The following is an 11555-nucleotide window of genomic DNA, read 5'->3' on the forward strand; positions in this document are numbered from 1 at the left end:
CAATATGTATGCTGGGATATGCACGACGCATTATTGCATTACTGGTGAAAAATACACCCATAACTATAATCACATTTCTGTACATGTCCCGTTCAAATGACCCTTAACCCCACTAAGGAAGATGATTTATGAGTCAGCCAGTCCCCTAGGTCTTGCTCTGCCACTCCAGCTTCCAGGCTACGTTTACGCTTGTTATGGTGCCAATTTTAGGATACTCGTTTACCCCCGAACTCCAATTTCATCACACAGCAGAACTTTTCTCCTAGTTTGTATCCGCGGCCATTAACATCGGTCTGGCTGCTCACTACGGCAGATCTGAGATGCGTTGCCTTCACCGCTGTTCGGTAGCGCTCTTCTAATTACGCCACACTCAACCACACCTCCATCCCTCGGCGCTACCCTTGGGCCCCTTCACGCACACACAGCCAGGGTCCCTCTACTGTTTTCTTTGAGCGGTACCGGTGTTTGGGGGGAAACAGAGGCGATTTTCATGTGCAAATGTCAGTCAGTCCGCTCCCAGCAATCACAGGCCCGTCTTCTCCAGAGATCGGTGCTTGAGACACAGCCTGAATAATTTAGCAGCTCTGTGCCACCGTGCTTTAGGGTCGCAACCTTCTAAAGTGATGACAGAAAGACGTTGGCTGACTCCCCCCACCATTCACTCCCATTACCACTTATTTACCGTTCATGATTCCGGGCAGACAAAGCAGAAGGCCACACCGGGGAAGAGAAATCATTGGCGCTGTCTAAAGCTGTATAAACTGTGTCATAAAGCAGAGCACAACCAAACAATGACATTTTCCGAGTATCCCCAAGTCGGAGGCGATCCCCTCCTGTGCAACGCTGTGAAATAAACACACGGCCGCACACACGACCAGCCGAGCCAGCAGTCACAGACAAAAGAGATGACGGACACACACGGAGAGAAAAGGTCGAGAAATGACACACAGCGGGGACAGATGTCAGAGCAAAAACCTTCCCAGAGTACAGGTGTGGATTAAGATTCAAAAAAAAAAAAAGAGAGAGAGACCCTACGCAAATCTTTTATTTTAGAAAAGCACAGATTACAGTGATTCTCAAGGTATGACAGGGTAGATATAACAGAGATGTAGAGGACAGAGTGAAAGAAATTGATCCATCCCTCAACACAGACACATTCTACATTTCTATCATTCATAGGGAGACAGACAGCGCTCGGTCTGACAAGGGTGGTCATCACTCGCCTGTAGCAGGGCTCTGACAGCAACATGACGAGGATGAATGGACTGTCCAGCTATCCCAACCAAAACACATGCTGCTGAAGAAATTATACATTTATCCGCCTCACGTTTCCACTCGGTCATTTCGAGTCCTTCGCACCCCCTGTGCATGTATTCTTTCTCTCTCGCTTGCTTATTGTTACCTTCACATCTGTGACATCTTTTTATCCTGAAGAATTTACATCCGCTGACAAAGTTGGCATTGATCTGTGGTCTTTATGACACCACATGCTCGGGAAGCCAAGACAAAGAATAACAAAAGCAACCGCAGCTCAGTGTTAATGTCTCAAACGTACAGGACGATGCTATTGGAATGTAAGGGAGCAGCGGCGAATTGTGTATTAGCGATGCAGTGGGACGTTCCCATGGAGATGTCAATTGTGATAGCTTATTAGTTCAGCCGGGGAGATGCAGGATTGCTAAGAAACAGCGGGAGGAATGAACGACACGTCCGGCTTTTCCTTTCCTGTCCACCCCTCCCTCTAACCTGTTGTCATGCACGGCAGCAATACAGTCTGTGGAGTCAAACGTGGTCTGGTCGAACTGCATTCAGGTGGTTTGACCTCGTGTCACGGGAATACGTAACAAGGGCAGGCAGAGGGGAAGGGAGGACACGAGAGATCCCTCTGAATTATTGAGAGAGATTATTTGGTGACTTATGGTTGGTGGCTGTCAGGCACGGTATGATAAATTGTGCCAAGCAAGAATTACACTTTCTCATTTCTCCACTGTGTATTCCGCTGCCTGACCACTCCTTTTCCATCGAGCGCCGATCCTTCTACGTCCTCTGTCCTTGTACCACTAAGTTTTCAGCCTCACTTTCAGGGAATGTCTTCGAAAGTCATGTAATCTGTCGGTCAGTCCTTCCGCTGATGAAATTTATAGTATGCGTGTAGGCAGACTAGATAGATGTTCTTCAAAGGATCCTAATGATACTTTGAAGTGTGTCACTGACTTTCTGATTTAGAGCAAAATGAAAAGTGAACCTATGTGCACTGCTGACCAGTTTGACGCGTACAAAAGATGTTCGGAAAACCGTACTGAGACAAGAAGAAAAACACAAGCTAAATATTTAATAGGGATGGGGAAATGGTTGTAACGATGGTTTTGTAATGATGATGGTGTTACAGACCACAGAAAGGTAGGTACTTCCCTCTCCGGGGGCCCAGGAGGGAAAAGGCCGGTGATCATTGGAAAGATAAGCAGAGAATGGAGGGATAAAAGGTTGGCAGTGGCATATGTGTACACCCCGGCCCCGAGGCATGGGTCCCAAGCCCCTAGGGTTTTAATTTAACTGCTGCAAATAGCCTACGGCAACTGCAGAAAGAACTGCAAAAGAGAAAGGGACAACAGTGATTAGGCAGTGGCATCTCTCTGAACAAGCAACAGGGGTTGCTGGAAGGGTTTCTGACAGAGTAGTAGGAGCTAGTTGCACGGGAAATGATTAAAGCTTTGACATGGAGCTAGGTTGAATCCCCCGATGCAGTGCACACTGTAGGTGGAGTTCACTTAGTGAATAGATAAACTGATGGATGATGAGACACACAGCAAAGGGACAAACTTGACTTTGGCTCAGCCCCATTAAAGCGGAGAACTCCTTTCTCCATGAATAATAATTTCCCCAAGAACACGAAGTTTGAGGTTCTTCAAGACTTTTCATGGCGCCTGCTACCGTTTCACTTCTCCTTGAGTGGCTTTGTTTTCCATTTTATTGTGCGAATACCAGGAGACCCATTTCCCCATTTCTAATTGACATTCCCTGTTGCATAATGTTTCTAACTGACTGATCAGGTATCAGAGATGGAGTTCTTTGTGTAAATGCAGTCTGAATAATTCATACAGGGCTGTCAGAGAGAGAGAGAGAGAAGGGGCATTTTGGAAATCAGCTCGCTAGGCCCCCGACCATGAATAATTGATCTAAACTGATTAAAGTTTGCAGTGATTACCCCTCACCTCCCCAACAGATAAAACGCCACACCTGTGTTTGCTGTCTCTTTACTAATTCTCCTCCTTTTCTCTTTTCTCAAACTCAAACATGTTTCAATTAACCACACGTGGCCGCGCGGTGTGTGGCGGACTGCAGGACACTTCTGTATTGTTGCGCTCTCATGTTGTCAATAAGACTTCCACAAACAAGCTGAATTCTTTGTCCTTCCTGAGCAATGAAAATAGTGCTCAAGACTACCGGTCAGTTCATTAGAAGCTGTGTTTATATAAACATTATTTTGTCCCTAATGAAAAATAAGTTTAACCTCTCCTCTGCATTTCCAAATACTGGTCCTTGATTAGCTGGTCTAATGGTGCTGAAAAAAATTTTTTTCTGCTCCTCTACCCTCAGGCAGTGAATCCTGAGAAAGCCGTAGATAAACTAAGCCTCAAATACAAGTAGTAATTGCTAAAGGCATAATGTCTGATACGCTGTAACGCTTAAAGATACTGTGCTCCCAGCAGAGCCACCTTCCCCGGCTTGACTCCACTCGCCGCACACAAACACAAACTCGCAATGCCCAGAGACTCAAGGCAGACTCATTCTGCATCTGGAACACTCCTCACTTCTCTTAACCTTCAAAGTCCAACTAAAGATGGCACTTTGATCCGTGTTCCAGAGCCGGAGAAAGAAACGCGTGACAGAGAGCGACTTGAAGGAGGAGAGGAGCGGGGAATGAGACGGAGTGTGGGTGAGTGACAGCTAATGACAGTAGCTACAAGCTGTGACCTTTAGAGCAATCACACAAGCATGACGAACCAGGCTCAAGGTGACAGAGAAACTGTCTACTTTGGAATAGGATATTAAGGACAGCAAAGCTTTGTGTGTTTGTGGTATAGCAGTCATGGTGCAACGCTGGTAATGAAGATTATAGCTGCGCAGGTGATCACTAACACTATCACTGCAATTATTGTCAGAGATCTATGGTCACCTGTGTTAATGCACCTAAAATAAACTGACAATCAAAGGTAACTTCTGACTGAGCTTGGGAACTGGATGCCTTGTTGAAGGGTACACTAACGGAAAAGAAGAGGGTAGTTGTGTAGTCCGTCCTTGTTTAAGCCGAAAACCTTTCCGTTTCCTTGGATCAATTTCACACTTTACAGAAATATCACAATTATAGATAGTTCATAAACATCAAAGCTTAGGATTTTCATTCCAAATAGAAAATGTGTAGGCCATTTGTCACTTTTCTTTTTGTTAAATGTATGCAATGTATTGCAAAACAATAACCCAAGCTAAATGCTAAAGTAAGCATGATAACGTGCTGATAATGGCAAAGCTAACATAGATGATTGGAAAACAGCTGCAACGTTTACTAGATTCAAAATCATATTTTAACACGTTAGCATTCTAAGTTAGCATGCTAGCATGTTAAACAGGGCTCTCAAGTTTTGAATTTAGCTTGGAGTGAGATTTGTTTTTAGTTCCTAGACTGTAATAAGCAACTATTGTAAAATAATAATAATAATAATAATAATAATAATAAATTAAGTGATGAAATAATCACGAACTTTCAGTTCTTCGTGGTAGGCGTGGTTAGGGCTCTTTTATTTTACCTGGCAATGAAAAATACTATTTTCTGATTGGCTGATTGATCGCTGATATTTTCTGACTGGTCGCTGATTGATATAAAGTCAATGATTGAAGCAGAGCAGCCTCCCTTCGACTCATCTATTCATAGATTTCTAACCTCTTTTAAAGTCAATGTGCGGTGAGTTTTCTGGTGTGAGAAATGTCCTGTGTGGCGTGAGAGCGCGGCAGCTTATTGAAATGCGTGTGTCGGAGCCCTGATGTTAAAGTATGATTAGCATGCCAACACCTGTTAATTAACACAAAACGGAGAAGCATTTGTAGAATACAGAGAAATATTATCATTGGCCATAATGAAGGCCACGGGCTGAAACATTGTGCATCATGTGTTGTTTGAGTTTTGTCATCTACTCTTTTCCCTCTCCCATGAACCTTGGAAACAGGTGACCAGAAAGGCTCTTCACTAATCATAAAAAAATCACAAAACACAAAAACCAAAAAACTTGACTTAACACTAACCTGATGACAACGAAAAGCCAGGGGCCTGCATTTAAAGTAGCAGCAAAAATCAAGCAAGCAAATTGGTCAACCAATCATATGTTTATTTCAACAGTTTCTGAACAGATTATGACATCCAGTACATTTCACCTGTCCTTTGAAGACTTATTGTTGCCAGTACTGTGACCACAGCATTGTATTTTATCAGGAATTTATAGTTGATAAAACAGCTGCTGGCATATTTGGTCAATCCACGAGTCATGACTTGCATAGGGCCAACTTAATCAACAGGCAAAGGTCACATTTAGGGTGGCATTTAGCTCCCAAGTAAACAGGAAGAATTAATACTGCAACCCCCATCAAGAAGACATCTTTACAATTATCATCCGTACACTCGTGTCCAGGCTGAGAGACAGAACATCCTGGACACCGCAGCTGTTGATACAGGTTTTAGAAAAAGGAGAGAAGGGTGTGTACTGGGAGGATGTGTCCAGTCCAGGTCCCTCGTGGAGGTTTTCAAGTGGCTGGGCGCTCTGTCTGTCCTGTCAGCGCTGTGCAAACACCCTATTCTAAAAGGGAAGAAGCAAAGAAAAAAATACTCCCAGATAGCATCACACACGGCTGGCCAGGGCCTCACTAGCAGTCCACTTGTCTGCTCTCTCCTCCGCAGAGCCTTCACAAGAGATGGGAGGAATACTAAGAGAGTAGGCATAGATTTTCTGCTGGGGGGGGTGGGGGCTGGGTGGAGGAAGAGTGGGAAGGCTGCTGGAGGGTGGTGGGCTTGACTGCCCACATCAAACTCCCCTCCTTTTTCCCTCACCCCTCTCCCTTTCTCCTCCTCTCCTTCTCATCTGCCTGGCTCTGGAGGGACCCTCTGTTTGTCAGCCAGGCAGTGGAGCGTCTCCCTCTAACCCAGCCTCCTCCTGGTTCTCTGTCTTTTCCCTTTTCTTTCACAGTTCCCCTCTCCCTCTCTCTATAAACCTTCGCCTCCCTCCTGCTCCATTTCCCTTGTCTTTTCACAATCCCCCCTTTTTTTTTCGTCGTCATTGTTGTTGTTATTTATTATTTTTTTTTGCCTTCGTTCTTTTAAACAGCCTCTTTGCTTCTCTTTTAACCGAGAGTCTATTGATAGAGTCAATAAGAACGAGTGTAGTAATTCGGTGCAAATCAGAGGGTGACGATGTGAAGTCATTTAATGCAACAAATTTCCAGGGTGGGAATATGGCAATCCAGGGTTTAAGAAGCATTACAAACATTTAGAAAACACTAATATGCAACACTAACAGCAACTATAACCTAAGGCGCGTCTGTGTGGAGCATCAGAGATTGTTTTCAGGGATACTACACAATGCAAAAAAAAAAAAAAAAAGTTGTACAAAGGTTTTTATGGGTCCAACGGGAGATGTGTGCGACATCTGACAAAGCGGCTCAAAGGATGCCGCTTGGATCGTTCAGTCGGGCCCGCAGAGTTTGAAAAACCTGCCCAAGAAGAGTTAGAAACAAGTGGGCTTATTAGACTTCTGTAAACTCTGCTTGAGGCTCGCAGCTGGAGCTACCCGCCACAGGCACGTCCAGAGTCTCCGACCAAAACTGTCAGCCGTCAAGATGTGCCGTGGACAGAGAAGAAGAATGTGTGGCATTAAAAAAAAAAAAAAGAAGAAAGAAATAAGTGATATTTCTGGTTGTCCCGCGTAGTTTTCGGGTTTGCGAGCTGTTTCTTGAATATGAATAACTGTTACCTGTGAGGTACGCCGATCAATGCCGGCATTTCTCAGAAGACATATGGCTGATCAATTTTTTTCAGATATATATATTTTATTTATTTACAGAAAAGCTCCTAGACAAAATTTATTTCACCTCGGTTCAGCTGATGTAGAGGAATAAATCTCTAACACATGAACTACTGGACAAAATAATTTAAATCCAAGGCTGCATCCAAAGAGTGCCTCCTTTTAAAATAGATGAGCCCATCCCCTAACTTCTCCGCCCCTCGTTTTCTTCCAGGCACAAGTCCTCTTCCTCTGTTGTCACCTCTTTTGACTCTCTGCCTTCCTCTGACACTGTTCCTTCTGTTTCCCCTGCCTCTGTTTCAGGGCCAGTCAGCCCAAGCTTGCTCCACATGTACGCCCAGATTAGAAGGAGAGAGTGGGGCTGTATTGATTGCTGAAGCTGTGAGATGACAAGTTTGGCCTCAGATCATCCTGTTTACATCTGATCCGTTTGAGGCCACAGGAAAATAGGGTCTGCGGGGGAAAACTGTAGCAGCGTTTCCCCTCTGAATTAAGAATAGTTCCGGTCAGGCTTGTGTGCTGTGAAAATGCCACGGGCTGTCCATCATGGCGTGCCACTGAGCTGCCAGGTCAGATTGAAGCAAGTGCCGAACCAAAGGAAGTTAAGCCACGATGGCATTCGGCGAAGGGGGCCCCCGCGGACGAAATCGCATCATCCCTGCAGATGTGGCCTGCAGCTGTGGCAGGTAGATCACAGACTGCCACAACAAGGGAATCACAGGCGACGGAAGGTGAGGTGGTGGCTTTGCCTATAGATTACTGTGACCTTATATTACCTGAAGACCCCTGTTCACTCCTCAACACCGTGACGATGCAAACAGGACACTCTGGGTGTGAATTCCAAAGGAGTGGAATTGATAACGTTTCCCAACCTGTTGTTTCTTTGTCGGAAAGAACAATGAATCTGTGAAACGACCAGTGTTGGGTAAGTTACTTCAAAAGCGTAATGTTGCTTGCTACTGTAATTAGTTACATTATATTACTCTTTGAATTGTAGGGCATTACATTACTTTTGCATTAGTTTTGAGTTACTTTCACCAAAATAACTGGAAATATGGATTTTGCATTCTCAATCATTTCTTATTGCATTCAGTGTAGCTCATGAATGAATGGTTTACTTTCGAACATGAGAAAACACACAAAAAACATCAAAATAGTCACAATTTAAAATGTATGTACCAACACCTCATCACCATACGTACTCACATATGTACATTTTTACAGACAAAAGAAAGCAAATAATGTAACTAAACAAGTGAATAAATGATCTGTGAAAGCACCTGGTGATCGTCGAAGCCCTTCATCCTCCCTGTACCCTGGAAAACCATATTTTTGTACCGCCTTTTGACATTGCTTGAGCTCCACACATCCAGTAGAGGGTGATGTGGAATGGCCTAATGACGACCAACAGTATAATATAATGGCTGCACCTACAGTTCATCTGGAGTTCAGTTCACCTACAATACATATTGTGATAAAGATAGTCTAAATTTAGGTGTATTCATATTGAAATCAATTTTACTAGAAGCTACTGCTGTGTATTGTAAGCGAACACCTAAAGAAAGCTGGCACCATCGCGCTGGATGTTTTCTTAAATTACTTGTGCTATTTCCACACAAAGTGCACTTTCCTATAATGTCCTTCGTAGCTTTTTCTCTGACGAACTGAAAATAATGAGCATGTGTCCATCTCGCGCTGTGCTCCAGCGCTAACAGGAAGTTACTGTTCGCTCTGATTTTTTTTCTCCTCTGCCAATTTCAAATTTCTATAAAAACACACAACTTAATTCAATTTTGCATTTGTATCAAGTGAAATTTTCCAATTATTTTTTGTGATGTCTTACATTATTGCGTTACGGCAAAAAGTGAAGCATTACGGTAGTTGCACTACTTTTATAATGCGTTACTTCCAACGCTGTTGACGATTAACAACAGACAGAAATGTCACGTATGATCTCTATAAGGACCAGTTTTTCTAAGACGTGCATGACAAACACGTATGTGACTCGATCGGCCAGGTGTCTTGCCGGCTGGATGCATAAATCGGTCTGGGGGGACAGTGTCACTTAAATGTGCACATTAATGGCTGACAGTCTATTGACTAGAACCGCCAAGACGTGTTAAACAATCTGGCAGCTTCTCCAGCACCGGAGCCTTCGCTGCATCCTTTTTTATGTCAACAACAAACTTCCTTCGCTCCCCCTCCAGGTCCTTATCTGCCTTTCAGTTCGTGTCGCCTTTCATTCCTTACTATTGTTTTCGTCTGTCTTCTCCCCTGACCCCGGGTCTCCCTTGGAAGACGCATGTGGATTTCTGGCAGTTTGCTGTTATTACTTTTTTTTTTTTCTCTCCCTACAAATTCCATCGTTGCCCCCCACGAAGCTCGCTTTGAAGTTGCTCTGCGTCTCTTTAAACATCTTGGCCGGCATCAAAGACCACACATTACGAGGGGGCCAGAGTTCAACCGAGAGCCGGCGCGCAGTTCAAGCATCATCTTTCCCCCTCCTCTTCTTCGGGGGGCTCTTGTCTCACCGCAGCGCTGCCGAAGGCGAGAAATAGCGGAGCGGTGGGTGGGGATGTGGGGGAGGAGGAGGAGGAGGGGACAGCTCCTCTCCCTGCGTTTGTGTCCATCATGTGTCATGGCCGCTCTTGGCTTTCATGTTCTGTCTGGCTGAGTCTCCTGCTCCAGCAGTCTCTGTTTCCTCGCCGAAAAATCTGTGTCCCTCAGAGGGAGGAGACGCTCTCTCCTCTGCATCCATTTCAGCTGGGCTCTGCTCTCACCTTGCTGACACCAGCTCCTCAGCAGACACCTTCCCCCCCCCCGCATGGGTTCAGCTGGCTGACAGGCAGCTGTCCGTACGGATAAAGCAGAGCAGGACGCACACTGTAGTCTGAATCACCATCACTGCTTTCCGTTCTAACACCCTCGGTTTGGACAACTCTCCCGGAAGCTTGCGCTCACACTAACGCGCTTAAGCAAACATCACTTAAAGTCATATTGGCCTAAGAGGATTTCTAAAAAGATTACAAGTGTTGTGTGTGCCTCTGGCATTTTTATTTATGTACATAACTGTGTATTTCAGGAGTTCCAATTGCTGCTTTTTGCTTATGCAGAGTAAATTTACTTGCTGCATCTCCAGTGTGGATAATTGCTGAGCCTAATATAGAGGTCTTTGACTGCAACACTTGAGAAGTAGACCTTGTTTGATTACCATGGGAAAGGAAAATTCAGTCGCAGGGGCCCAAACAAGCCAGTGGCTGATGAAGACAAATGTGTAAACACATGTTGGCAGAATTGCTTTTTGGTTGAGCGTGATCGGCTACGCTCAGGAGGGTGGAACCGGGCTGTTATGATTTATAGTTTTGCGCTGTCCCTCGACCACCACTGTCTGCTACCTCCCACAACTGCAATTACAACGCGTGTCTATTAGAATAGTCCCGCTGCCCACAATGCACCGAGAGGAGAGGAGAGGAGAGGAGAGGAGAGGAGAGGAGAGGAGAGGAGAGGAGAGGAGAGGAGAGATATCTCTTCACACAGATAGTCTTGTTATTCAAACAGTGTTCTCTCCAGTAGCATGATACAAAGGATGAGTGGAGAGCAAAAAGTCACTGCAGATGATGTGATAAAGGTCAAAAAGAAACATGCTGAAAGGTTGAGGAGTGTATTGAAAATGTGAGGTTAAGAACACAAACCGGTACCATCACACAGAATGACACATATGGCAATTTATTTGCAGTAGCCCACACTGAAATGTGGCCGAAGAATATATCTGCATATACAGGTATATTTATAGATATATATATGTATATTTTTACTTACTATTAATGTAATTTGGTTAATTATTTAAACCCTGTGGTGTTGTTTTTAGATAACAATACCTGTGGATTTCACAGTACAGTCATGTATTACATTACGTGTCATCTTGATCATCGCTCCGCTCCGAAATCTGCTTCAGTTATCTGCAGGTCAGGATTCAGTTTGCTTTGCCTCGGGCCTTATAGCATCTCCTAGTGGGCAAAATGTTTTCAGGTGCCAGGAAAATTAATGTGTTGTATAATGTGATTTAGTCAATACCTGCAGGTGCTTTGACAAATAAGAGAACTCCTCTGATGTTCATGAGGCAAATTCCTCTGCAGCGTTTCCATTATGGATAATGTTCCTTCGGTGCTTTACAGTCAGGGTGTGTGCAAAGCCCGCAGAGTTCCCCAACATATTTGAGCATCAGTTGCGTCTACATATGTTTACATAAGATGATTTGATTCATTTTCAAGGAAGGAAATGAATGCTCTTTGGCTGCATAAAAAGGGACTGAATCACCTATATATATGTGTGTTTTTTCTTTTCTTTTTTTTTGAGAACTCTGAACCGATAATTAGAGCCGGCACAGGGCTCAGGTCGGTGTCATTTGTGCTGTAATTGGTCTGAGGATGTTAAAGGGCAGTCATGCCTCAGAGAAGACAGAGAACTAAGTGGCCTACAATGACAGGA

The sequence above is a fragment of the Mugil cephalus genome, chromosome 1 (assembly GCF_022458985.1).
Source record: "Mugil cephalus isolate CIBA_MC_2020 chromosome 1, CIBA_Mcephalus_1.1, whole genome shotgun sequence".
Classification (NCBI taxonomy): Eukaryota; Metazoa; Chordata; class Actinopteri; order Mugiliformes; family Mugilidae; genus Mugil; species Mugil cephalus.